Source organism: Chionomys nivalis, chromosome 6 (genome assembly GCF_950005125.1).
Source record: "Chionomys nivalis chromosome 6, mChiNiv1.1, whole genome shotgun sequence".
NCBI lineage: Eukaryota > Metazoa > Chordata > Mammalia > Rodentia > Cricetidae > Chionomys > Chionomys nivalis.
This window is the reverse complement of record NC_080091.1, coordinates 21,500,013-21,523,105: the sequence shown is the minus strand read 5'-3', so window position 1 is coordinate 21,523,105 and position 23,093 is coordinate 21,500,013.

Genomic DNA, 23,093 nt, shown 5'->3' with positions numbered 1-23,093 from the left:
ATTCGAAGGGTTCATTAACCTGAACTTTGTAGCAGTTCAAGGATTCTATCTCCTTATTAGCAGCTACTCAGATTGATTAGGGCAGCTTTCCCGCCACGTATACACCTAGTTACTTGTGATACACACTCCACTTCCTGTGAGCGTGAGCTTAATCACAGTTTGAGAAGGAATTTTTGGATCATCTCTAACTCCAGCTACCATATATCTCAGTCTTGGCATGGCAGCAAATTATCTTGCCAAAAATAATGATGCAAAACTGGCGGAGAGTGCTGATTTGTCTGTCAAAAACTCCTTTTTAAAAATAATATGCTTCCAAATTTCCGAGTCAGCACTTAAAACCTCCATTTTCTGAGCAGAATAGATACTCTAAGATGAGCGCGCCATCACAAGGTCTCTGTGACCTCCAGCTGTGGCCTAGCTGCACGCAGGTCGAATCCAGAGCCTCCCCTTGAGTACAACCTGGTCAACATAGTAAGACCACATCTCAAAAGAAAGAAAAAGACTTTTTAATATGGGCAATAATTTCATAATAGCAAACACAAAACTACTGTACCTTCACACTAGCGAAAAATGAAATATTAAATTTCACAGTCTTAAGATGAAAATTCGCATGTAAGGCCTATCCTCTTATCTGAGATCTCCTAACATTTGTACTGCATTTTAAAGGTTTATTGTGTGTGGGCATGCACACACAATGCACACACATGTGGAGGTCAGAAAACAGCTGGCAGGCGTGGAATTTCTTCTCTCGTCATGTGGGACTCAGGGGCTGAGCCAGGTCGTCAGCTGTGATGGCAAGTGTCTTTACCTGCTGAGGTGTTTCATAGGCCAAATTTAGGACGTTTTATTTTTAATTTAATTTTATGTGTATGAAAGTTTTGCCTGCATAAATGCATGCACGCCACGTGCAAGCCTGGTGCCCATGGAGATCAGAGGACAACAGGTCCCTTAGAATTGGAGAAGTGGGTGCTGGGAATCAGACCCTGACCTCCGCAAAGTGAGAAGTGCTCTAACCACCGAACCATCTGCCCATGCCCAGGATGTGTCAATTTTAAAACAATTTCTACTAACAATACATGAATTATGACAGTTATACAAAATATTTGCTCCTCCTTCCAAATCAAAATAAAATCTCATATTATAGACAACTGTTATGGAATATTAGTTTAAGATGTGTTCTATTCGTTTCTGCTGTAGAACACTTTTTTAATAATGAAAAGATGTGTTGCATTTGTTTAACTCTGTGAAGCTGTGCTTCTTTGCCTGTCTAAAACACCTGATTGATCTAATAAAAAATTGATCAGCCAATGACAATGAGGGCTGACTGAGAAGCCAAGGACAATGGCACTGGGTTTTGATTCTATTCCATGTACTGGCTTTGTGGGAACCTAGTCTGTTTGGATCCTCACCTTCCTAGACCTGGATGGAGCGGGGAGATCCTTGGTCTTACCACAGGGCAGGGAACCCTGACTGCTCTTTGGACTGGAGAGGGAGGAGGTAGGGGGGATGGGGGAGGAGGAGGGAAATGGGAGGGTGGGAGGAGGTGAAAATTTGTAATAATAATAATAAAGAAAAAAAAGAACTGATCAGCCAATAGCTAGGCAGGAGGAAGGACAGGCAGGGCTGGCAGACAGACTAAGTAGGAGGAGAAATCTGGGAAGGGAAGGAGGAGGAGCAAGAGAAGGAGGAGGACTCCAAGGGCCAGCCAGTTACACAGCGAGACACGGAGTTAAGAAGTAAAAAAACGTATATAGGAAAAGGATAAAAAGCTCAGAGGAAAAAGGTATATGGGATAATGTAAGTTAAAAAAAAAAAGCTGGCTAGAAGTAAGTCAAGCTAAGGCTGGACATGTATGTGTGTATTTATCTGGGAACTGGGTGGTGCCGTCCAAAAGAGCCAAGACAGTAAAGAGCAAAGCAACAACTACAGACATCGATAACCATGTTCAGCAAATTAAACACTTCCACATCGGTCAAGCTTTCAGACGTCCTGAGATAACTCCACAGAAAAGTTATTATTCAAAAGTAAGCTGTACGTGATGGGACACTCGGGTAAGCCCAGCACTCACAGCTAAATCAGGAGGACAGAGAGCCAGGGGCCATCCGGAGTACAACAATCAAGTTCAAGACCAACCCCATCCCAAGGATGCCAAAGGGAAAGGCTATGTGCTTTCAGACAAAACCCCAGTTTATGTTTTTATTAAAGTATTTCATATGGCTCTTCCTCAGCCGTTTTTTTTTTCTTTTTACAAAATTGACTATTTCTAACTGATTAGGATACTTCACATTCCATAGATGAGAAAGGTACCTTCCATTACAAAATGCTTTCTTCATATAAGAATACTAATAGTAACAATAGTTCAACTTGGGGCAGCATTAAATGGTACCCAGGGTCCAACTATCCCCAAAACAAATCTGTTTCACTTTCTATAAAAGGTCAATTATAAGAAAGGTGGGCGGGTTGGGTTCCTGTGTTCGTGTCTGTTTTGTTGTCGTTGGTTTGGGTGGTGTCTGGTCACACAGTCCCGGCTCACTCACAGCCTCAGTTACTTTACCTGCATCGGTTACTTTACCTGCACTGGGCCTCCTTCTCCCCTCGCCTCTGTTTCTCACCACATCATAAGAAGGGATGAGAAGGGATGGGAAGAGGACAGAGAGAAGGGAAGGAGGGAAAGGGGAAGAGGAAGAGGAAGGACCAGGAAGTTTTATTGTTTTGGAGGCTAGGAAATCCAAGATTGAAGGACCTTCAGGTCATTTTAAAAATTGTTTTGAAGTTTTATTTTTAATTATGTGTGTGTGCGATCTGTGTGGGTGTATGCATGCAAGATACGTGGGTATCTTGGAGGCCAGAAGAGGGTGTCAGATCTCTTGGGGCCTGAGTCAGAGGTGGTGGTGAGTCACCTCACATGGGTGATAGGAACTGAACTCAGGCCCTCTGTGAAACAGCGAGTGCTCTCAACTGCTGAGCTAGCTCGCTAGCTAGGACCTACGTATCTTGAGAAGCCCATAATCATGTTGTTATTTCATGGAGGAACAAGCAAGCAAGCAAGAAAGAGCAAAAGGATTGGGCCAATGCTCTCCATAACTTCCTCAGGCAATAACCCACTCCCAGGATCATAAGGGCACTCGGAGCTCCCAGGACCTTACCAGTACCCAGGCCGCTCCTCCTAACACATTTGCATTGAGAATTAAGTTCACCCTTGGGTCCATGAACTTTGGGGGCACACTCACCCAGGATGGACATGCTATGCTTCTGTTGAGCCTAGTCTGGGCCAAGGGCTGAGGCTCTCACAAACGCTGCTTTGTGGGTGCCTGCTCTTCAACGCTCCTCACCACGCTGTCAGGCCTGAGGCAGTGCTGACCCAAGCCTGCTGCAGATGGGGTTTGCCCACCTGCTCTTCAATGCTCCTCACCATGCTGTCAGGGCTGAGCCAATGATGACCTGCACCTGCAGCAGACGGGGTTCATCCTCCTGCTCATCAACGCTCCTCACCACGCTTTCAGGGCTGAGGCATGCCAATGATGACCTGCGCCTGCAGCAGACGGGGTTTGCCCTCCTTGGGTAGTTTGGCTATGGTTTAAAGCCCTGGGAGATATGACTTCTCATTTGGACAAGCAGATTTAGAAACAGTTATTTCAGCTGCACTTGTTTTCCCTCAGATGTTCCAAATACCACAGTGAGAACTGTGCCCTTGCTCTTCTCGGGCATGTCTCCCGTGCTCGTTCTTCCACTGGAGAGGAGGCAGCTGTCGTGAATCTTTTCGCTTTCTTCCCAATCAGGATTTTCTCTGGTGTTAAAGTCTTTTCCTTTAGGTATTCATACTATGATGATGACATGAATTCATATAAGGAAAACATTTGCCTTTTTTCTCGTGTTCAGTCCAGTTACAAGAGAAACCAACCGAGAGAGAGAGAGAGAGAGAGAGAGAGAGAGAGAGAGAGAGAGAGAGAGAGAGAGAGAGAGAGAGAGAGAGAGCACAGGCAGGGAAAGGAGGGAGAGAAGAGGGAAGGAGAGGGAAGGAGGGGAGGAGAGAGGGAAGGAGAGGGGGGAGGGGAGAGGAGGAGAGGAGAGGAGAGGAGAGGAGAGGAGAGGAGAGGAGAGGAGAGGAGAGGAGAGGAGAGGAGAGGAGAGGAGAGGAGAGGAGTATAATGAACTAATCCCTCTGCCTCCCCCCCCAACCGCTAGGTTTAAAGACACGCACCACCAAGCTTGGTTTTATGTGGTGCTAGGAATCGAGCCCATGACTTTGTACAATTAGGAAAACACTCACTAACTGAGCCATATCCCACCCAAGCTAGCGTTGTTTCTAAAGCAGGAGTGAGTGCAAGTGCCATTTACTTTTGGTTCAATCATGTTGTTTCTATTACTGATGAAGAACAATTTTTTTCAACTATTGAGTAATACCTAAAGTCTTCATTTTTTTTGTCATATTTTCCATCTTTTAGCATAATTACTAGATATACTATATAAGCAGTTTGAAATTAAGTAGCGCCACATAATGTGTGGGGAAAATTAGTAATTTGAAAGTACAGTGTTTGTCAAGGGAAGCCAGACTCGCTGCTGTTAGGTCCTGCTTCTGCGCGGTCCTGCAGAGGGGTCTGGGCTTCCCATCCACTGAACACTTCCACATATTGTGTCCTTCGCTCTTTCATCCTCTTTGACTGTTCCACATGACTTTCAGCTTTGCTTGAGATTTCTTCACAGAATTTAGGTTGGCATTTCTTAAAAGATACATTCATTTAATAGTCTCTTCCAGGTCATATATAATCCCTTCATAAAATTTAAAATATTTCAATTGCACTTGTTGTGCACACATGTCTATCTGTACATCACGTACAGCCTGGTCCTCATGGAGACCAGAGAGAGCATCTAGAGGAACTGGAGTTACGGGCAGTTGTGAGTTGCCAAGCAGTGCTGGGAATTGAACCCAGGACCTTCAGAGGGGGAGACGGTGCTGTAACCACTGAGCTCTCTCTCCATCCAACTTTCACAAACTTTTGAAAAAAGATTCACATGAGATTTTAGGTCAAAGGAGACCTAGTGTCGATCCACCCCAGGACCGGGTGCAACTTCATCCCGCCACTTACAGGTTGGTAACAAATGCAATGATAGAGCAACAACTTTTTGTATTTTCAATAACTCTTCTTAGATTCATAAAACTTTGAAGTTCAGTGCTGAGTTGCTCTGTGACGTTCTGGTAGAACAGGAGCATCTGTAGCTGGTATGTAACAAGGTGTATGGGCCTGGAAATGGAAATGACGGAGGACTGCTTGGATCTTCCTCCAAGTGAGGCGCATCACAGGTCTAGCTACACTTATCTTTAGAGTACAACCCACTGAGTCTAATACACCGAGTGCTACTGAGTGGAATTTAGCAGTCTTCAAAGGACTTCATTACAGGGCGATCTAAGAAATTCTACATCCTTTTTTGAGTAGATTGATAAGCCCCATTAACACATTAAAAATATAAAAACATGCAATCTAGAAGAAAAATAATTTCACTTTGATCTTAGAGTATATTCCTCCCCCCTTTTATCTGTGACACACATGGAAAACTGGGAAATGTTGGTTTCATTTGAAAAGAAAATTTGAGACAGGGTCTCACTATGTAGCTCTGGAGCTTGCTATGTAGACCAGGCTGGCTTTGAACTCACAGATATCCTCCTGCCTGTGTCTCCCAAGTGTGTGATGCCATGCCTGGCAACAAAATAATTTTTAGCATAGATCATCCTCTAAGTAATAATAATAGTAATTTGTATGTATTTTTAAATTGTTTTAGACATTTGGTGGGGAATTTATAGTTACAAGGTACTTGGTGGGCGTGAAACTGGCAGACAGGAAGAGGGACAGTGACAATGAACAGTGACTGTCTCTGTCTCTTTCCATTCCTTGTGCACAGACACGAGGACAACCTTGCTCATGAGCCCCCATCCTCACTCCACAGCGCATCCACGTACCGCATCATCTTGCCTAGCTGGGATGTGTGCCGAGTTTTGGAGTAATGCAGTTTGGAATTTTGCCAAGAACTTTTCACCATTTCGGAAAGTTGTGTTGAGAAAGAAATAGCAATCCCAGGCTCTTTCCTGCAATGTGTTTCTCGCAGCTCAGCATACCACTGCCTCGTGCCCCTCAGCTTTTGTTTACTGATCTGCTTGTATCTGGTTATTTTAGCTATTTCACACGTAGTCATGACTCAGCGTTCCTCTCTTGAAATACTGGATGTTGGTTATGGCATATGGTTCGGCAGGTAGATAGTTGCCGTCAACCATGAGGACAGAGGTCTAGATTCCCCGTATTCGTGAACATGCTATGTGGACAGGCAGCCACATGTAATCCTAGTACTTGGGAGACAGAGATAAGGGATCCCTAGAACAAGCTGGATACTGAGTCTAGCCAACTAGGCAAGTTCAAGTGAGTAATCCGGCCTCAATATATGTAGCAGACAGTAGTCAGAGAGAATAGCTATCATCCTCCACAAGCAGATACACATATGTGCACATGCATATACACACAGATGTACCCACACATGCAAACATGCATATATGTAAATACAATATACCCACATGTAAATGCAAAAAATAATCCAATGATGTACTTATTAAGCCAGTTTTCTAAAGGAATAAATTGCTGAAATAGTTGTTTTTTTCACTTATTTTCCACTTGGTTGGCTTTGGAAGCATCTAGAGTAGATGAGAAACAACTCAGGACTTTTCTGTGAGGATGTTTACAGGAGACTGAGCCTAACTGGACAGCACCACCTCATGAACTGAGACTTGAACAGAGAGATAGGAGAGAAAGTGCCCAGAGCCAGCACCCTGTGTCTAATCTTGGCCATCGCGATGGGAATGGCTGTGCCTGGCCATGGTGTGTACATCAGTACAGGGTGTACACCCTGATGTAATGTTACCTCTGAACCACAATAAATCTTCCTTTGAGCCGGGCATGATGGTGCATGCCTTTGATCTCAGCACCCCAGGGACAGGCAAGTCTCCTGGTCTACACATAGGGAGTTTCAGGGCAGCCAGAGATACATAGAGAGACCCTGCATCAAAAAACTAAAACCAAAAATCCTTTTTTTGAAGTTGTTTTTGACAGATATTTTTGGCGACAGAGATAAAAAGTAACTAATTTATTTTCATGATAAAAGCAGTGTATTGTTTTTATATTAGATGTATAAATACATTATATTTGTAGAATATAAAGTAAAGGCTACAAAGTAGTTATTTTAAAAATGAGTTGGATAAAGAAGCCAGAAAGATACACTGGAAAAGACATTATCTTTAACAAATGGTGCTAGTTAAACTGGACGTTGGCATGTAGAAAAATGCAAATATATCTATAATTATCAACCTGCCCAAAACTCAACTCTAAATGGATTGAAGACCACAACATAGAACAGATACACAGAACCTGATAGAAGAGGCTAGTCTTGAACTCCTAAGTACCGAAGACAACATCCTGAGCAGGATGCTATAGCACAAGCACTAAGACAACGTCCTGAGCAGGATGCTATAGCACAAACACTAAGAACGGCATTTAATGGATGGGACCTTGAGAAACTGAGAAGCTTCTGGATGGCAAAGCCCACTCTCATTTGAACAAAGCAGCAGCTACAGAATGGTAGAGATCTTCACCAGCAGCCAATAGAGGGCTAATATCTAATATATATACAGAGAACTAAAAAAATTCAAGAAAACAAATAACCCAATTAAAAATGGGGTACAAATCTAAACAAAGAGTTCTCAAAATACAGAGCAGAAATGGCTGAGAAACACTTAAAAGTTCAACAACATCCTTATTCATCAGGGAAATGCAAATCAAAACCCCTTTGAAATTTCATCCTACACCAGTCAGAATGGCCAGGATCAATAAACCAAGTGACAGATCATGCTGGCAAGGATGTGGGGTAAAAAGAGCATGCTTCCATTGCTGGTAAGAGGGCTAACAGTGACTCTACACTCTACTGCAGAGACTCCTGCCCAGCCATGCTCATTGCTGTTCTATTCATAATATTGAGACATTGGACACACCCTGCGTGAATGGTGGCACATTTACACAGTAGAATGTTACTCCGCTTTTTAAAAATGAAATGCACAGATAAATGGAGGGAGTTAGAAAAAAATCATTCTGAGTGAAGTAACTCAGATCCAAAAGGACAAATATGATATACATTTGCTTATATGTGTATGTTAGTTAGCTTTTAAGCCTTTGATATGGGCATGTCATGATAGAACCACAGAGGTTAGGTATAGAGTAAGGGACTGGGGGAGGATCTCCCTGGAAGGATGGATCTCCTTAGGAAGGGGAAATAGAATAGACAGTTATAAAGAGATGTGGGGGGCTGGAACAGGAGAATTAAACAAAGCAGGAATGGAAAAGGGGGGAAGGGAGAGTATATGGAGAGAGACAGCTAAAACTAAGGGCCATCTGAGGGGTCATATAAAAATCTACTTCAGAAAAAGTTTCTTGATAGATAAACGGGTGGATGGGTGGACTCACCAACTAATGGGGACACAAAGTTCCAGCTAGATATCTCTTGTCACAAAACGAAACCTCCAGGGCTGAGAATGGGTTACATCTAATTTAATTGTTGGTCAAAGGGGCCCCAGGGAAATCCCCCAAACAATTCAGGTTCTTGTCAAGGCTATTTAGGTTGCTCTCCACAAACTGATGGTAAGGCCCTATTGATGAAGATGACACCTACAGATTCCATTGCACATGGAGAAGTCAAGCTGATGCCATCAGTGATGCCTTCTGAGGAACTATGCATGTTGCCCGAGGAGAAAGGTAAACACCAAGCCGGGTATAAACAATGGTGGCCTACTTACATAACACGTTGGTGCAATAGTGGCACAGAAGTTGTGACAGTAACCAACTACTCTCTGATTGGTTTTCTCACATTACATTCCATGAGATATGAGAAAAATTAGATATGCATATAGTTGTGTATACATAGCTTTTTCACTGTGTGTGACACAGGGTCTCTCTACTATGTAGCTGTGGCTGTCCTGGAATTTGCTATGAAGACTGGGTTATCCATGAATTCATAGAGATTTGTCTGTCTCTGCTCTCGAGTGCTTAGATTAAAGACGTGCACTTTTGGCACACCCAACGTTTTGCCTATCTGTTATGGGTTCTGATTTTGTGTTTTTATGGTTTTCTGTGTGTATTTGCTTCTCATGCCTTTTATTTGTTTTATTCTATTCTTTTTGTTGTTATTCTTTTTCTTATTTATTTTCTAAAATGAGAGATAAAGAAGGCATAGAATTGGATAGGTGTGGAGGTGCAGAGGATCTGGGAGATGAAGGAGGGGAAACCATGATCAGAGTATATCATATGAGCCAGGCGTTGGTGGTACACACCTTTAATCCCAGCACTTGGAGGCAGAGGCAGGCAGATCTCTGAGTTTGAGGCCAATCAAGTCCATGAAGGGAATTCCAGAACAGTGAAATTCTGTTTTGAAAAACAAAAAACAAAACAAAAGAATATATCATATGAAAAATATCTATTTTCAATTAAAAGAAAAGTGAAGTGTTCAGTTCAACAATACAAAGGACTACTGTCCTACAAACTTCAGTTCCTTAAAAATAAGAATTGGATTTAGTGTAACATGATTGGTCAAAACCATAATTAAATGAAAACATTAAAACAAGAACAGCATAGTTGGGCTGGAGTGGTAGCACAGTGATTATGTGCTTGCTACTTTTGCGTAGGATACAAATTTGGATACAAATACCAAGTCAGGTAGCTCACAAACACTTGTAACTTCAGCTCCAAGGCAATGTGATGCCTCTTTGGGCATCCGTATTCATGTGCATCCTCTCTCTCTCTCTCTCTCTCTCTCTCTCTCTCTCTCTCTCTCTCTCTGTCTCTGTCTCTCTCACACGCACACAAATAAAATTATATTTTTAATATCTTGAAGAAGTATAGTGAGAGTAAATATTGGAACACAGCATGATTGAGACAGAATTCTTAGGGTGAAGAGATGGCTAAGCATTAAGTGCAATTACTGCTCCTGCAAAGAACCTGGGTTAGGTTCCTTGCACGCACATTGGAGGGCTCACAACAGACTGTAACTCATATTCCCGGGGACCAAGTGCCCTCTGGCCTCTGTGGGTACCTTCACACACATGTGCACACAAAAACTCACACTGACACACACACATACATAGATAATATTTTCAAAGATGAAATAATGTATCAGTTAGATTTTTCTATGTTCCTAGCATTAGATTACGCTAAAGCATAACCACGCATAACCGATCTAATCAAGAAAATTTGCAGAGTAGTAAAGAAGACAAAGCAATGGCAAAAGCATGAAGAACGACGCGAAATTCTTACCTTCTACCATTTGTGGGGAATATTCATAATCAGGCAGCAGCCCTAGGAACCTTGCGTGGTAAGGCCAAGCCAGGACTGCTCACTTCCAGTTGTGTTGGCCAGGAGTTAACTGAATAACGTCAGCAGGCTGTGCTGGCAATGACGACTGGCTAAGGAAGGCTGGAGTGAGACACGGGAGGAAACTAGACAGAGACAGTGCAGTGAATGATGACAGTTCTTGAAGGGCACACAAGCTTGGATTTAAAATAATGGAAAAAATAAAGCCCGCAAACTCCCCAAGAAAGTAACAAGGGTAAAGATTGACAGCCACACTGTGACTTCTGACTTACAGAGAAGACAGATGCAAATGACTTCATTTATATTAGGGAAGTTAGTCTGACATAGAAATTAAGTTTCAGATTTGATTAATCAAGGTGATCAATCTGAATAGATAGTTTTGAAAGTCAATAGAAAAGTAATTGCGGAATCTCTCACCACCAAAAGGAATGATGTCATAGGGAAAATGAATATAGAGGAAAGAAGAGGTGGGAGTCAAGGCCTCAGGCAACCAACACCTACAGATTAGAAGGCCAAGAGCCGGCAGAGCAGCCAAAGAATATGGATGTTACTTCACCTTCAGATGGTAAAACTATGAAAAGTTTTTGTCTGACCAGTTCACTGGCAGATGCTAAAGTATAAACCAGTTTACTTAAAGTTTAAGATGGCTATGAACAGAGTCATGAGAGTTCACTAACATGTTATGACAGAATTTCCTAAAAGTTTCAGTGAGCATCAGACCGGACAGATCTGTAAGCAAAGAACCATATACATCTTTATTGAGGGAGGCCGTCCTGACCGAGGACATGCTGCTGGCTGCAGGAACTCTCCCTGCCATGGGAGCCCAGCTGCTGTTGGACAGATTCAGAAAGAGCAGGAAGCAGAAGAGAGCTATGGGCCCATCAGTCATCCCAGAGCGTCCCATCACTCTAAGAATCCCTCTGACTCATCCTAACAGACTGCCGGAAGGCCAGTCTAGCCTAATGCAGACTCCATTGTGTGCAACAGAGAGTAAGAAAAGATAAAATTTGAAAACCTACAGCTATGATCATGTATGCACTATTTATTTACACTAAGTTTTCACCCTTAAGAACCCATCTGTAGATTGTTTCAGCATTTAACACTTTGCAGAATTCAACCATGATGCAGTCATGACTAAAAATTCTCAATTTTAAATACAAAGTACATTTGCCACCTATGAACGTGAAGGGGTCTAGGAGTAGTGTGGCCGTGCCCAGTCTGCTCCTCAGGGAAGACGATGGCCAAGCTTCTCTCTCATCCCTTCATAGGAATGGTAAGTCACATGCACACATACCAAAGAAGCCAAGTAGCACAGGAAAGTTACAGACTTAACCTATTCCATTTCCCTTCATGTTGATTCCTCCCATCACATTTGTTATAGTTGTTAACAATGTGTAGAATCCTGCTTAGACATCCAGTCTAGCCCCGAGACAGCTAGGGACTGCCTCCTAGTGGCGGGGTGGTCTCCAGCTGCCCCTGATCACACCTTTGTTTAAATGTCTGAAGATGGCCTCCTGAACTCTTGGCTTCACTTGCCTCTTTCAGTCCGATAGGATTCCTTCTCGATCCTTCTCCTGTACATCTCATCCAAACCAAATTAGTGCCAAGTGCTTCCCCATATGAAAGCGTACACTCCATACACGGGATAGTTTGCTTTATAGTCAAGCCAAAACTAAAGTAAAAACCAAACGTGCCTGATTTTTCTGTTCACTACGGCCTCTCTTGCTCCCTGTCCAGTCAGCATTACACTGGAGTTCTTGGCGGAGCCATAGAAGAAAAATGAAAGGGATTCAAGTTGGAAAGAAAGAAGTCATCTCTAGTCACAGAAGGCATGGTCTTCCATGTTGAAGAACCCATGTAAATCTACTAGGATGAGCAAACCTTCAGCAAAGTTGGAGGACGTACAGAGAGGGTACATTGGTCAAGCCTACGATGTCAGCACTCTGGAGACCAAGGCATAAGCTTGGAGTGAGGTCACCTGGAGGCTACATAGCCAACCCATGGCTGGTAACTCCGTCTGAAGAACAGAAGTCATACGATTCCAAGTCAATGTTAAAAAGTTATATTTTATGTAGAGAGCTAACACCATGGGGATGAGTGCTTGCAGTGTGGGCAACAGGACATGTATGGCTCCCTGGCATCCACATACGAGTTGGGCACAGTCTTGGGTGCATGTACCCCAGCATTTGTGTGGAGGTAGACACAAAGGAGCTGTTGGAGACTGCTAGCCATATAGTTTCCCTGAAAAAAAAATGGTGATCTCCAGTTGAAGTGAGAGACCTGTCTTGGAGAATAAGGCAGTGACTGGCAGGACACCTGACATCCTCCCCAGTGTCTGTGTAGACACAGGTGTGCCTACAAATACACACGTGTGCACCAAGTTTATTTCTGTAGATTGACAGTTAAAAATTCATTTACAATAAAATCAACAAGAATAAATTAAGCCGGGCAGTGGTGGTGCACTCCTTTAATCCCAGCATTCAGGAGGCAGAGGAAGGTGGATCTCTGTGAGTTCAAAGCCAGCCTGGTCTACAGAGTGAGTTCCAGGCAGCCAGGGCTATACAGAGAAACAAAAGAGAGAGGGAGAGGGAGAAGGAGAGGGAGAAGAGAATAAATTACATATTTGGGTGGCCATTATTAAAAAAATAGGAAATACATGTTACAGGAAAATGAGGTGGCTCATGAGATAAAGCCACTACTGAGTAAGCCCAAGCAACTTGAGTTCCATCCTAAGAACCCATACAAAGATGGATGAAAGCGGGCTGGAGAAATGGCTCAGCGGTTAAGAGCATTGCCTGCTCTTCCAAAGGTCCTGAGTTCAATTCCCAGCAACCACATGGTGGCTCACAACCATCTATAATGCGGTCTGGTGCTCTCTTATGGCCTGCAGGCATACACACAGACAGAATATTGTATACATAATAAATAAATAAATATTTTTTAAAAAAAAGATGGATGAAAGCGACCAACTGATGGATGCGTCCTCAACCCCCAACAACAAACCCCACGAAAGTTGGCTCCAGCTTCTCACATGTGCATCGTGCTACAAATACACCCCCACCCACATCATTTTCACATGTACACAGCAATAACAAACAAGTACATACATACATAAGTAAATAAAAATATGTATTGGCTGGAGAGATGGTTCAGCAGTTAATAGCGCTGCCTGCTCTTCCAAAGGTCCTGAGTTCATCTCCCAGCAGCCACTTGGTGGCTCACAACCATCTGTAATAAGAGCTGGTGCCCTCTTGAATAAATGACCTGGTCATCAACTTAGACCATGAAACACAATATGGACAAGTTCAACAAAGCTCTCATATATGGGCTACCTATGCATGCTTCAGCATCGCCAGGGCATAAGTTTCATTCATTCATTCATTGGGGAGAATCTAGAGAAGTTGGAATGCTTACATACCATTCCAGTAATATAAAGTAATATTGCACTTCTGTAGTGGGACCTTAAAATGTTTTAAATCTAATTACCAGATGATCCAGTGATTGCATTCTGGGTATGTACACACAAAAATTAGAGTCAGGGTTGCAGACAGACATTTGCTGTTATAGACTGGCGCATTCCATGCTGGCCTCCCAGCTTTCTATGTGGAAATCCTAATCCACAGGGTAAGTGGATGCTGGTGATATTCTCCCATCCCCACTTACCTGCTAAATCCTCCTCTTTCTGTCCACACTTCCCTTATTTTTGATCTATTTCTTTGAGATGACACATTAAATGGGGTGATAAGAGCATAACTTAGTTCAATAAACTTTTAGGAGATTGGATAGAGAGCTGAGTAATGTGGCTCAGGCGGTAGCAATATGCATGAAGCCCTGCAACTTATCCCCAGTACCAAATAAACCCCACACGGCCAAGCGTGGCATACGCTGTTTTAATCCTAGCACTGGGAGGCAAAGGCAGATAGGTCTGGCGAGTTCCAGGCCAGTCAATGCTACACAGTGAGACCTTGTCTCAGAAACCAAACAACTCGCCAAACTTTGGTGTGGTGGCAATTCTAATCCTTGGGAGATAGAGACAGGAAAACTAGGTGTTAAAGTCATACTAATCCATATATCAAGCCACCTTGGTACTCCATAAAACCCCCTCTTGGAAAGAAGAGATGGAAGGGAAAGGGAGGAGAAGAGAGAAGGGGGGGGTAAAAAAAATGAAAGAGAAAAAATTATTAGCCATCTACAAACTGCATAGAAAGGCTTCAAATCGATGGAACTAGGAAAAGCCACCTGAGTGAGATGATCCAGACCCACAAAGACAAACACAGTATGTACTCACTCATAAGTGGATATTAGATGTAAAGCAAAGGATAACTAGTCTATAATTCATGACCACAGAGAAGCTAGGTAACAAGGAGAACCCTAAGAGAGACATACATGGATTCCCCTGGGAAGGAGAAATAGACAAGATCTCCTTAGAAAATCAGGTGGGGGAGAAGGGAGGATGGGAGAAGAGGAGGGGAGGGGGGAGGGAGAGGGGAACATGAGGGAATGGGAAGTTTGAGATGGGGGAAGGACAGAGAGGGAGAGCAAGGAAAGAAATATCTTTATTGAGGGAGCCATTATGGGGTTAGGGAGAAACCTGGCACTAGGGAAATTCCCAGGAATCCACAGGGATGACCCCAGCTAAGACCCTAAGCAACAGTGGAGAGGGTGCCTGAACTGGTCTTTCCCTGTGATCAGATTGATGACCTTAATTGTCATCATAGAACCTTCATCCAGCAACTGATGGAGGCAGACACAGAGATCCACAGTGAAGCACTGGGCTGAGCTCCCAAAGTCCAGTCAAAGAGAGGGAGGAGCAGTAATATGAGCAAAGGGGTCAAGACCATGATGGGGAAAACCACTGAGAAAGCTGACCTGAGCTAATGGGAGCTCACTGACTCTGGACTGACAGTGGGGGAACCTGCACAGGACCAAACTAGGCCCTCTGAATGTGGGGGACAGTTCTGTGGCTTGGGCAGTTTGTGGGGCCACTGCCAGTGGGACCAGGATTTATCCCTACTGCATGAACTGGCTTTTTGGAGCCCATTCTCGTTAGAGGGATACCTTGCTCAGCCTAGTTATAGTGGGGAGGCCCTTGGTCCTACCTCAAAGTGATGTGCTAGACTTTATTGACTCCCCATAGAAAGCCTTACCCTCTCTGAGCAGTAGTGGGGGTGAGGGTGGAGAGGTGGGGAAGGTGGAGGAGGAGGAGAAGGGGAGGGGAGGGAGAAGTAAGTGGGATTGGTATGTAAAATGAGAAGAGATTGTTTTTTAAATTTATTATTATTATTATTATTATTATTATTATTATTATTATTATTAGAAGAAGAAGAAGAAGAAGAAGAAGAAGAAGAAGAAGAAGAAGAAGAAGAAGAAGAAGAAGAAGACGACAATGAACAATGATGACGATCAGGAAAAATCAGTGGGACAGAATCTTGGTCTTGGATATCTAGCCTCTACAACTAAAAGAAAATGAATTACTATTGTAGTAATCATTTAGCCATCCAGTCATAATGTTCTGTTACAGCAGCCCTAGTACCCTAATATGCTGTAGTTCAAGTTTAGAGCAGGATCAACCATAACAGCCTGCATGTGAAAGCGACCCGATTTGCAATAAAAAGATAAACAAAATGTGTTACACAAGCTCCTAACATGTTAAAACATCAATGAATTCTTAAGACACATGCCAGAGGAAATGTGGTATTCACGAAGAAACAAGTATTCTAGGACACCATTCATATGAGATCCCTTAGGTGTCATATATATAGACAGAAAGTACAGGAGTAATTGCCATAGACCATGGAAAGGAGTAAAAGAAACTGTGCTTTAACTAACTTGGAATTCGGTTCATCAGATGATGAGTGCTGAAGACTGACTGGGGCACAATGTGGATACACTTAGAAACACCAACTTCATACTAAAAACTGGAGATGGTAAAGGTTATCTGCATTTCATCATAATTTCAAAAGAATAAAATATTAAAGAATAAGTACTGCTGAATGTCAGGTTTATACCCTGGAAATTATGACACATTGCTGAAAGAAATCAAATAAAATGGAATGGCATCTTACGTTCCTGGATTTCAAGATTTGATATTGTTAAGATAATAATATTGCTCAAAGCAATATACAAGCTCAATGCAACATTTCAAGAGCATTTTCACATGAGGAGGGGAGAGAAGTGGGGGGAGAGCATATGCTAAGCGTGTTAGGGCATGTGATCCCCTAGAACTAGAGCTGAGGACAGTTGTGAGCCACCCAACATGGTGCTGTGGAAGAGCAGCAAGTGATCTTAACTGCTGAACCACCTCTCCAGTTTCCCGCCCTCAAGAACATTTAGAAACAATAGGAAAATCTGGAGTCCAGAATGATGGTACACACATGAAGGCCAGCACAGGAGAACACAGCATCAGTCACGCCTTGGATTTGAAGACAGCCTAGATAACCCTGTAAGATCCTATTTCAAAGAAAAGGAAGAAAGAAACAGGCATAGTGAATTGTTTAATCCTACTACTTATGTGACAAGTTGTAGGCCAGCTGGAGTTACAGACTGAGAATTTGTCTCAAGAGAAAGTAAGTAAGTGGAGGGATAAAAGGGGAGGAAGGAAGAGAAAATTCACATGAAATTTCAAGAGACCACTAACGAATAGTCCAGAATAGGGCCAGCCAAGGCAGGAAAATGGTGAGTTCAAGGCCAGCCTGGACTACACAGCAATATCAAGAGAAAAGAAAGCAAGGGAGGGAGGGAGGGAGGGAGGGAGGGAGGGAGGGAGGGAGGGAGGGAGGGAGGGAGGTTTAGAGGATGGGAGGAAATCAAAAGACCTAGAGAGCAAACCATTGATCCTGAATAAGCACACTGAAGTGGGTTGGTTCACACAGCCCAGTTTGAGAATTTACAAAAGTCACCAATACACCTTAAGTATATACAATAAAGTTTATCATTTAAAAAAAATCTATAAGAGACAGGCATAGAGGTGTATGTCTTTAATCTCAGCCCTGGGGAGGCAGAGGCAAGTGGATTTCAATATACTTGAAGTCAGCCTGGTCTATAAAGCAAGTTTCTAGCCTGTCAAAGCTACATAGAGGGATCCTGCTGTCTCAAAGAGACATAAATGAATGGAAGGAAGGAAGGAAGGAATAAAAGCCTAGGAACTAAAAAAGGGACCCGAAGGTTCCCAGCAGAAAGAAGTGATAAATGTTGAAGAGAGAGAAGAAATAACTATCACGATGAGACCCTTACATATTGTCCACATGTATGAAATTATCACTCCATATGCACAGTTATGCATCAATTTAAATTATTTAAAGAAATTGACTGGTTTAAAAAGCCAGAGAGTATTAAAGTAGAATAATCAAAAAGGAAGTGATAAGAGCAATCACCTTATACACTGTATTATGGCTTTTAATTTCCAGAATTAAAAAAATTTTGATTTACGAACTAGTGAAAGAGACTCAGAAATGCTAAAGTTAGCTCAATAGAAATTGTGCCTTCAAGGCTTTCCAGACAAATCAGAATAAAAAATAAGTGTGTGGATTGGTAAATATCATTCCACAATGTACACAGATACACACAAAATATGCTCTATACCATAAAACCTACAAATATCCATTGGTCAATGTGTATACATGTTTGCACATTCTTGTATGGGTGCAAATCTGTGTGCAGGTGCTCTTGTGTGTGTGTGAGCATAACCTTGAGTGTCATTCTTCAGGTGCCTTCTACCTTTTGTTTGAGTCTCTTAAAGGCCTGGAACTTGACCAAGCAACCTTCCAGAGATCTGCCTGTCACTGCCTCCCATTTTACCACCACATCTGGTTTTTACATAGCTTTTGGGCATACCCATCCTTGAGAGGCAAGAACTTTACTGATTGAACCCTCTCCCTAGCCCACCCCAAAACAAAACAAAACAAAATATTGTTAAAAATAAAAGCTACAAATTAAAAAAAAACAAAAGAAAACACTATTGTAGTGGCACAAAAATGGACCCAGATTGGGGTCACAGGGAGCCCAGAAACAGTTTGTTCAGATGACCTGTAGCAAGGGGGACCAAACACTTTATCAAAGGGTAATTTACAGCTAACACTGGTGAGAAAACTGCATCTACACATGCAGAGAGATGGAGTCACTGCCTTGCCTGTGCACAGCCTCACCTCATGAACAAAAACACACACTAACACTGCAAACACACAAGCAGAAAGAAGAAACCTTTATGATATGGAATTTAGCAATGATTTCCTGGATATGATACAAAAACATAGTCAACCATACACACAGACACAGACTCACTGAACTCCATCAAATTAAAAACTTGTACATCAAAAAAAAAAGTATCAGCGGGTTGAAAAAACAGTCACTGGAGTGAAGAAAATATGTACAAATCATATGTCTGGTAAAGACCTAATGTCTAAAATATATGAAGGGGTCATCAATTCAACAGCCAAAGAAAAGTAAAAATAGGTTTTTAAAGTGGTCACAGAAGTTAAACATGAATTTCAATAAAGAAGAAATACAAAGAGCCAATAGGCATGTGGAAAGGCGATCATATAACATATAATATCATCACTAGGGAGATGTAAACCCACGTCTGTACATCAGAATCAGTAATTTTAAAAAGGAAAGCACTAGAAAATATCTTGTGTGTTAGGATATAGAGAAGGGCAATGTTTGTGCTGTGCAGGAGGTAATGGAAGCTGACAGCGTCTGTGAAAAATAACAAGGTGGCTACTTAAAAAACAAAAAAAAGAAGACAGATTTATATATGATGGAGCATTCCACTTCTGTTAGACCCCAAAATAACTCAAGCACAGAAGTTTCCATACTGACATCATAACATCAGCGTCCATAGAAGCCAAAGAGGGAAGACAACCCAAGTGTTCAGTGGTGGGTGAATGATCAGGAATGTGTGTGGGCGCAGGCCGTTAACATTAGCCCTGCAGAGGGAAGGAGATGCTAATGAACGCTACATGGACCAACTTCAGCAGAATGGGGCTGAGCAAAATAAGTCATACAAAAACATCAGTATCTTATGATCCCATTTAACGTTGATCTAAAACAGGCAATTTTACACAGAATGTAGTCTAATGGTTATACAACTGGAGAAAAAGAGGAAATGAAGATTCGGTGTTTAAAGAGACAGGCCCTGACTGTTGAAAAGCTCTGGAAACAGCTGTGATAGTTCCACAACATTGTGGATACAGCCAATGCCATTGAATGCTACAGTTAAAGATGGTGAAGACGTTCACCTCTTTCTCTCAATAAAAATGAGGTTTTGAAGTTGTGTCTTTATTTAGATGAATATAAATCCAACTGCTTTGAATTCCCTCAGTCATTTCCTACCAGCCCTTTGGGACTCTAGTGTATGCCGACAGAACACCCTCATGATAAAGTAGGACCGACAGGAACAACAGCGAGTGTGTTGGGTCTTACACGCTCCCAACAAACTTAGAAGGCAATCGGTATCATTGTTGACACGTGACAGAGGGAAAAACAGCCACTTGTGGTAACTGCAGCTGTATGTTCCCCAGCATTGTTCTGCCCGTAAGTGGTGTGTGTGTGCCATTACAGAAGGACGGCGAAGCCATTAGCTTAGTCATCTGGGTTTCGTCATGTCTAAGCAAAGACACGGAGGTTGTAACAGTGGTTATAGTTTAAAAAACTAAAGTGTTTCTAACCACAGGAGGAAAAAGAAACAGCAGGGACTTCAAGCCGCCTAGTGAAGGAGCTCACACTGGAGGCAGGGTGCCCGAGAAGAGACTTAGCAGTCAGGCACAGAGGGAGGCTTTGTTTGGTTGCCTGTTGTGTAACGCACCACCTCAAAGTTTAGCAGCTTCAGGAAAACAGCGCTTGTTATCTCAAATTAGTCTGTGAGTTGATCAGGTTCAGCGGGCAGTTCTGCAGCTCCATGGGGGAGGGGTGCTCAGGTATGTAACACTTAAGACTCAAGTCTCACAGGTATGGTATCTTGATGGAAATAGAAGGGGTGGGTTTGCCAGGATTTGGGGATGCCTGGGTCTTTCGTTCCAAGTGGTCCTCTGGCAGCTGTGACTGTCAAGGTGCAAAACTAAGGCAGCTTGGTGTTTGGCAGACGAGGCCTGGAGTCATCATAGCATTGCTCCACCACCATTCAAATATCCTTAGAGTGAGAGGCAGGGCCACTCCGCTCACCATGGGAGGGGAATGAATCCTGGGAGAGGCTGTTCATTGGACACCATCTTTGCAAACTACCTATCATGGGATTTACACACAGGAGCAAGACTTGGGAAGGGGTGTTAGGTTACAGGAATAGACGAGGTTAGAGATTGCGGGAACATTTTATATTATGTCTGAAGTGCAAAGGGTCAGAGAGTGTTAAGAGCCACTGGGGGATGGGAGGGACTGAATTTGATGATCAGCAAAGAGAAAGGAGGTCTGTAGATGACTCTGGTTTCTTTCTCTGGATGAAGGAAGTGGTTGTTATTCCCTGAGACAGAAAATGAGACACAGAGATGGTGTTACAATGTTCCAACTATTGATAGCAGGAAGATCACAACTGGCCTAGACATCAGGGAAAATAAAAACTCAGAGTGCCTGAAAACATGGGCAGAAATGAGTTATCCAATAAGGGTATATATAATTAGAAAAAAAAAATCCTCAACAGGAATCTCAACACCAAAACTTAATGGATAAACAGACAAGAGCACTACCCGATGAGGAGGGCTTCCCCGGAGGACCTGGGTTCATCCCCAACACACACATAAAAGGTATTTCATAAATGATAAAATGACTACTTGAATCGACTGTTATAAAGAGATTTAAGATGATTAAGACTGCAAATTGTCTCTTGGGATGACAGACACGTTATTAGGGACTTGGAGGAATCAGTGCCGGGAGTAGAGGTGTTGATGAAGCAAATGAAGGATAAAGTCACCACGAGCAGGTCATCCTGGAGGTGAAGACACTAAAAAGATGAGAGAAGGGAAGAGGGACACTTTGTGTCCAGAGAAGACTGACCTGTCGCAGCGTCTGCAGGAGACTGTCTTGGTTGATAGTGAAGACCTAGCCCATTGTGGGAAGCGCCTTCCCTGGGCAAATGGGTCTGAACCTGTGAAAGAGCCAGCTGAGCAGAAGCTGGAGGACAAGCCAGCAAGCAGACTTTCCTAATGGTCCCTTCCTCCTTGTGCCCCTGCTCTGTCTGGTTTCCCTCCATGACGGGTATATATATATATATATATATATATATATATATATATATATATATACTCCTGGAAGTATAAGTTGAAATAAATCATTTCTTCACCTAAAAGTTAAAGAAAAATGAGAAAAACATGGAAATTTCTGGAAAGCTTGTGAACCCAAGGCCAAGTTGGTGACCCTGGCTCTGTGCTATGTTCCGTTCCGTAGCTGAGCTGTGTATTTTATTTCCTCCTCCCCATCAGTCATTGTGTAGAGAAGAGAGTGCTACCAACTCAGGGCATGTGTTGTGCTAAGAGGGCATGTGGAAAGAAGGGAACCACAAACTTATGACCTGGCAAGGTAGTGCACACCTTTACTCCCAGCATTCTGAAGGCAGAGGCAGGTAGATCTCTGTGAGTTCAAGTCCAGCCTGGTCTTCAGAGTGAATTCTAAGCCAAGCAGGACTACATAGTGAGACCCTGTCACACAAAGAGTTAGTGGTAGAGAATGACAAACTTTAGCAACGAGTGTGCCATTGAGACAGCTCATACTGTTAGTGTTGAAGCTTGCCAATGGTATATATATATTGGGTACACTGGGTGCAGCTTAAAGGCCTTTAGGGTAAGGGAGACATCTCCATTTAGAATTCCTACTTTCTAAATTGGCCCTGTAAGGTGCTGAAGAGGAAACCATTCCAGACATCCCTAGGATACAACATACTTGATCTACAATAATGGTACAGGCTCAAAAGTCTTAAGTTGGATGGAACACAGGGTTGCCTAACTCCAGCCTCCGAGAGAGCGGTCATCTCCTGCTGAGAGCATGCTGATTGCTTGCTGAGAGCCAGCAGTACCCATGCAGTCCCTGTCACAGCTAGCCAGGTGTGGCAGGTTGAAAGCTATACAGGCTGGTCTTGGCTTGTCTGGTACCACCCTTCCATCAGTATTACAGCTTCCAAAACCATGTTCTCTTTGTTCTCAGAGCTTTTCCTTTTCATTCTTTAACCTTAATTAATTCTCAAAATAGTGTTAGAATAAGCACACATATTCATTAATTGTGTTTTTCTAAAAGTTGCTCTTAGAATTATAGGCTGGGCCGGGGAGGGTGTGTGTGTGTGTGTGTGTGTGTGTGTGTGTATGCCTATAATCCCAGCACTTGGGAGGCAGAGACAGACAGATCTCAGGGAGATCCAGGCCTGCCTGGTCTGCAAAGCAAGTTCCAGGACAGTGCTGTTACACAGAGAAACCCTGTCTCTAAAAACAAAACAAAACAAAAAGAATTATAGGCTGGTTTGTTTAAAACCTTTGGATTTATTAGATGGTGATTTACTTGCAGATACACAAGGGCATTCCTTCAAGCTGCTTTAAGATGTAGGTCAGCCAGACTTTCACACAGAAACAATATATGCGGGGCTTGCTAGTTTGTGTCTAATCTCATTGGGTGGGAGGCTGAGGCAGGAAATCACATGTTCCAGGTGGACCTAAAACTCTGAAAAAACAAAGACCTATCAGTGTGTATCTTAATGAAAAACATTTTCTCCAAGAATATTTG